Source organism: Tubulanus polymorphus, chromosome 1 (genome assembly GCF_964204645.1).
Source record: "Tubulanus polymorphus chromosome 1, tnTubPoly1.2, whole genome shotgun sequence".
NCBI classification, from domain to species: Eukaryota; Metazoa; Nemertea; class Palaeonemertea; order Tubulaniformes; family Tubulanidae; genus Tubulanus; species Tubulanus polymorphus.
The window spans coordinates 2,422,448-2,429,186 of record NC_134025.1 but is presented as its reverse complement, the minus strand read 5'-3'; positions in this window follow the sequence as shown (position 1 = coordinate 2,429,186).

Genomic DNA, 6,739 nt, shown 5'->3' with positions numbered 1-6,739 from the left:
TCGACATAATAAGTCGAATTTCGACATAATAAGTCGAAATTCGACATGAAAATAAAACTCGAAATTCGACTTAATTAACACGAAATTCGACTTATTATGTCGACATTCGACTTATTATCTCGAAATTCGACTTATTATGTCGAAATTCGACTTATTAAGTCGAAATTGTGAAAAAAATTCCTCGTATGTCACCTAGGGGCTTCCGTACATTTCCCTGTCATTTTTAAGACTTTTGTCATGATTTCTCGCGCCTTTAGCTGCTCATTGAATCAATAAACTGTATGGAACTATATGTATATAATTCCGTGAAATTTTCACATATGACGGTAAACGCATACGAAAGCAGCTGGGAGTTTCCATCTGATTTTAGTTCCTCGACAATTCAGTGCTGTATATGTAAATTTACATGTTATTCAAGTAAGTGTCATCATTGTATAAACGAATATACGATAATCTCGCGCATATTTCAGCGTGTAACGATTTCTAAATGGAGTACCGGTAGATCACGTGTTTTATCGATGTGATATAGTGAAAAACGATTTCGAAAAAAGAAAACTTAAAAAACTAAATCATCTGAATGTTTTTAACTAAGTGACTGTGAATCGTAATCGTGAATTGTTTGTTATTTTATTGCCAATAAATGTTTATTATGAATGTCTCAGATATGAGCGGTGGATTTTTATTTTCTTATTCTTTTCATCTTCGATTTTAAAATCAACAGAGCTTGAAGAGGATCATTTTAAGGTTTTCAAGTCATCACAGGCGGCTATGACTCTGGGCTATGCGTGCGATATGCTCGGCGCAAAATACTAAACTAGAAGTAAAAAGTCTTGCTACAAGCAAGCATACACCGCTTGTAGTGTCACTAAACTACGATACGCAATTTAGAGCAACTCTTCTTGTCTCTCTAGACTTTCCAAACCTGTCAAAGGTTTCAGACGGCAACGACCGAAGCTAGCGTCTAAGTGTCGCGATCGGTCTTATAATACTAGTACGAAATAAGGTATAATAAATCAATTTCATTGGGCATAGGTAGAGCGTATTCTGGTCGAAACGAACGCACCATAAGAGAATTTTCCGGAATCGGTAGAGACCATAATCGAAACCTGCCTTACTATACTGGTTCCGTGAATTTCTAAACGCTTTTTACAGAAGTTAACTGCTTCACGCTATCGTGACACATTGCGACAAAACGTCCGAAAACTAGATTCTCGATGGTAAGATGGCACCATCCACCCTGCCGCATGACACGTACAGCCAGCCCTGTTGTAAGTCAATTTTCAACATCTGGGGAGCGCGACGTGGCAGTTTCGTGACAGTTTCATGGCAGTTTCGTGGCAGTTTTGCAAGTGCCTAAGGAGGGTCTCCGAAACAGGGGACAGAGAGAGAGAGGGAGACAGAGACCGAGAGACACACCGGAACTGGAGAACAGCCCTGGGAACAGAATAGAATAAAACGCTATACTATTCACTGGAGAAGATTCCTTCGAACGTTTCAATTTACTATAAACTGGAACGCGTACCGTTATGACAAAGAGAAGTTTTGTGATACCTCGGTTTACATTGCTGACTGGAATTGTGACTTCCTTCTTCGTGTATTTGATTGTTTGGAATTATAGTATGTCCGACAGTAACAGTGATGTCGATGAAAATGCGGAATCAGATACTCGTGAACTCGAAAAGATCATTCCAATAGTTTCGGCTAGCGAAGAACAATCGCAAACCGCCTCAAAGAATCAATGGAAATCCGACACGGCTGAATCCGGCCCACAAAGAGGAATCAAAGTGTTAGAGACGAAATCTTTGACGAAAAGCGACTCCGTGTATGAAAATCGTGGGATAAACCACTCGAGGAGGGTAGATCTTCCAGCGCCTCAGATTAATCGTTATAAATACCGCGAGGAATCGTTGGTTTACAAAAACTATATCACATATGAACAAATACTTTCATACAGAGTTAGAAAATGGACATCAAACACGATCAAATCTTTCATATTTCCAACACATGGTTTGAACATCGAAGTAAGTATCACAGAAATCAAGTTCTATGCATGAATCAAGGCAACGTCAACTGCTATAATTGATTTAAGACCATATTTCATTAATCAATATTTGGGTAAAATGATAGATGTGAATATAACGTACATTCATAGACCCTAAGCATACTCATTTTTCACAACGTGTCTTTGAAAAACATAAAACGTTAATTTGATTACGGACTGACACGATTCGAACTGGACAGCCACGCCCGACTGATGGTCACCACTCACACACTGGTTACCGATACACTGACCAGCCAAACTCTTACCACAACTTGTTGACCGTGGAGTGTTTAGATCAGCGAGTTCGCTTGCTAGAAGTCCAAGTTTCGAAGCCCAAATAGTCTCAAAATAATCCCCCTTTGGAACGAAGAACATTCCCTAGAAAATTCATGACTAATGGAAGATAACAATAAATTAGTTAAACATTACTTTGATTAGGCATTTTTTTGCAAGTTGGCCTTTATTGTCATCGGCAAATCATAACACACAGAGTTCCACGTCTAATCAAGGGTTATTATTTCGTCTGACACCGCGTCGTTTTAGATTCCATCGCTAAATGAAACGTACAAGAATCCCTGCTGGTTCACCGATGATAACAACCTTCGGTGTCTTCCGTATTTTTACATTCTCGGCTTCCCGAAGTGCGCCACTACAGACCTGTGGTACCAACTAACCAAAAATTATCCACAGATAGCCGTATCGGTAAAAGAACCTCATTGGTGGACTAGAAAACGTTTCATAAAAGAGCGGGGGACAGGTGAGTGATAATCAGACACAATTAACACTGCGTGCGATGAGATCGTATGAATCGTTGTTCCATTACTGAATTTCAGCAAAGTTACGCAACATGGATTGGTATCTAGACCATTTTTTTCATAAACAATCAAAAATTATCAGACGCGATTCAAACAAAGTAACAGGTTGGTTAATGAGAATTAGAGGTACGAGATTAGAAAGAATTTCCAGAGCAAATAAGAGATTCAATGTTTGGTATTTTACAGGAGAGGCAAGTGCCTCAACGGCTTGGGATAATTATCATTTGATCGTGGCTTTGAAGAGTCATGAATCATTTCGATATCTGGTCGAACCGGATCTTCAAATAATGAACGCGCATTTCATCCAGGCGTACACACCTAATGCTAAATTCATCATCATTCTCAGAGATCCGATACAAAGGTTTTTAGTCGTAATTATTAGAAATTCAAAATCACGGATTTATGTATACAATAAGGGTTATCGAAATCGCTAAATTCCTTACATCGCTTATCGACTGACTGGGAGGTGAATGGACGATGTATATTTTCTAGGTTATATTCGGATTACATGTACTTTCACGGAAACCCGTCCACAGAAGAATTCCACAGATTCGTAGATGAGATGATCCATCGGTATAATTACTGTTTTAAACAGAAGACAGTGAGACAGTGCGCTTACGATCAGACACTCACAGAAGCATCAAATTCAAGAGTAAGTGGCACTTCATTTCCAACTCCCATGAGTCAAATCTGAAACCAGCATGGATCCTGGATTTGAAATAAAATGATTCAGAGTTGAACGTGTATCTTGATTATAGGTACGGTTACAAATAGGAATGTATGCAGTTTACATTAATGATTGGTTGAATATCTACTCCCGAAACCAATTCCGTTTCATCAACTTTGATTCATACCACACGGATGCGATTGGCGAACTCACGAATTTACAGACATTCCTCGAAATTGGTGAAGAAAAAATAAAGTTTTTGATTTGGATAAAAGTTGGATTATCCACCATCATTCATTCTTTGTTTTATTTTCAGACAAGATTTCAGACACGATGTTACAATCGCTGCAAGATGAAGCTCCTCGAAACTCAGGAAAAGAGAAAATAAAGAAGGGCAGCATGTGGCCATCGACTGCACGACTGTTAGATCAATTCTATGGGCCATTCAATGAAGCCTTAGCCAAATTGCTTGACGATGATTCATTTTTATTCCAAAATAGAACAAGTGAATAATAAATTACAGTGTTTTTTAAATCACGTGCATTTGTTTTTAAGATTTTAGTTTAGTTCAGTTTTTCTTATTGAGACTTTTGAAAGCAAGATCCGAACAACAAAAGACAGATCTACTCGCGTACATACACACTACCAAACATCGAGCCTTTTAATGCAGATATCGATCTCTAAATGGAGGAAAATGTTCCCTTTTTTCCAATATACGATCCAGGTCATGTAAGGACACTGGCATTTTAAAAGACAGATCAGACAATCAGCTCATTTGTAAAGGAAAGGTTCTCGTTACCCTTATATGTTAATATCGATAATCTATATATGACAAGAGGATCCTACAACGCATCTGTTTAATGCTTTTAATTGGTATCTGGGATATTCCGTTATATCTGATTAATAGGTCCGTGATGTGATATGTATATATATATATTGTACATGTTTAGATGTTTGTCGTATGTATGGAATATATATCTGAATATCCGTGAGTATTTCAAATGATGATGTATTGCTCAATGTTAATCTAAACGTTTCCACGATGTTATAAAATAATCTGTAAAATTTCGTAGAAATAAACAACGGTTTCATTGATTATTGATGAGACATCATTTTAGGAGGAGGTCAGATGAAAGGGGACATGCCTAAGTGGCTGGTCACCGGCATAATCTTCATCGGTATCGCCACAACTACAGTGCCTGCAGTTTCACGTAAGCTTATTCTACGAACTCATCTTTTTCATTTATAAATGACGCATGAAAGGAATTCTCGATAAAATAGGCTCTTGTTTTCAGTATGTAATCCTGCCTTGAAAGCCGATGTCGTGTTCATAATTGAAGATACCCTGGCTCTGGGTAGAGCAAATTTCAACAAACTACGTTCATTCATTTTCACGTCGGTCGATGGTTTGCGATACGGTTCATTTTTCGTACAAGTTTCAGTCGTCACATATTCATCAACCCCGCGACAACATGTCGGTTTTAATTGGTACGACTGTAAAACGGATTTATTTCGTGGCATTATGCGTATACCGTTCACAGATGGAAAAGATTCGCGCCTCGGAAACGCGTTGAAATTTGTGCGCAGTCAAATTTTTATACCCACGTCTGGTGCTAGGAAAGATGCGGTACCTATTGTAATAGTGGCGACGGGTCACCGCCCGACTGATATCAAAAAAGCTCAAACCGAAGCCGCTGCTCTTAAGAAATCTGGTGTAGAGATTTACGTTGTTGCCGTCGGTGATAAGATAAATGCCAAAGATGCAAAGATGATAGCAAATACACCTTTTTCAAGCCATGTGATTGTCATAAGGAAATGGAGAATTCTTCCGGCTATTGCTATGAATATAAAACTGGGTAAATGCGCGGGTAAGTTGGTTAGTGATTCTATGTTGAAAAAGCCAAAAACACTTGTAATTTTGGATATAGTCGAAAATAGCTCAATTCTTATTCTATCATTTTAAACAGAGCTAAGGGATGGTTCTCGTGCATCCTTCGTATGCCCTGTCGGAATGACTAAAGTATCGGGGATTTGTCGACCACGCTGCCCAACAGGTTACACTCTTTCGAATGACAACATGTGTTTGAAAAAATCACAACAAAGTAACAACAAAGATCTTTCGGTCAAAACATACGGGGCCAAGTCACCGGTATCTTTGGCATTACAGAGTGGAGCGGTTGATAAAACAACAAAGATTGGTTCGAATCAACCTATACAAAAACTGCGCAAACGTCGAGTCATCCCTAGACCTGTAATACCAATTCAACAAGGTGCGAACAACATAAGAACTTATTTAAGAAAAAACCTTATTTAAGAAATATTACTTATGAAAATTACGATTTGCAGGTAGCAAATGTCCACCAGGTTTTGAAAAGGTCGGTAATTCATTCTGTCGAGCAAAATGCCCTGAAGGAAGTGTAAGACTTGGATTCAATTGCGTCATACTATCTGATAGTTTCAGTGAGTATATATTTGGTGTGACTGAACCTATATCCACAGAGGTTTATGTCATAATCTCATAATAATCATTATTTCCAAACAGAACGTAAATGCAACCACACTTCAACTACAGATGAAACAGAAACAACAAAGGTCACTTCAGTAAAACCATGCAACACGAACCCAACTACAATGAAACCCGAAGAAACGACAACGAAAGGGACTAGTACAGTGAAGCCCGGAGAAACCAGCACTAAAGTGACTAGAACGGATAAACCAGGGGAGACCACTAGAACTACAGTAAAACCATGCAAAACGAACCGAACTACAGTAAAACCTGGAGAAACAAATACTAAAGTGACTAGAACGATTAAACCAGGAGAAACGACTACCAAAGTGACTAGAACGGTTAAACCTGGAGAAACCACCAAACCTTCAACAGGAATACCTTCTCAACAAGTAACTACAGTAAAACCATGTACAACGAACCCACCTACAGTGAAACCTGGAGAGACGACTACGAAAGTAACTAGTACGGTTAAACCCGGAGAAACCACCACAACTACAACAGGAATACCTTCTCAGCAGGTGACTACAGTAAAACCATGCAAAACAAACCCACCTACAGTGAAACCCGGAGAAACGACTACTAAAGTGACTAAAACGGTTAAACCTGGAGAAACCACCACAACTACAACAGGAATACCTTCTCAACAAGTAACTACAGTAAAACCATGCAAAACAAACCCACCTACAGTGAAACCCGGAGAAACGACT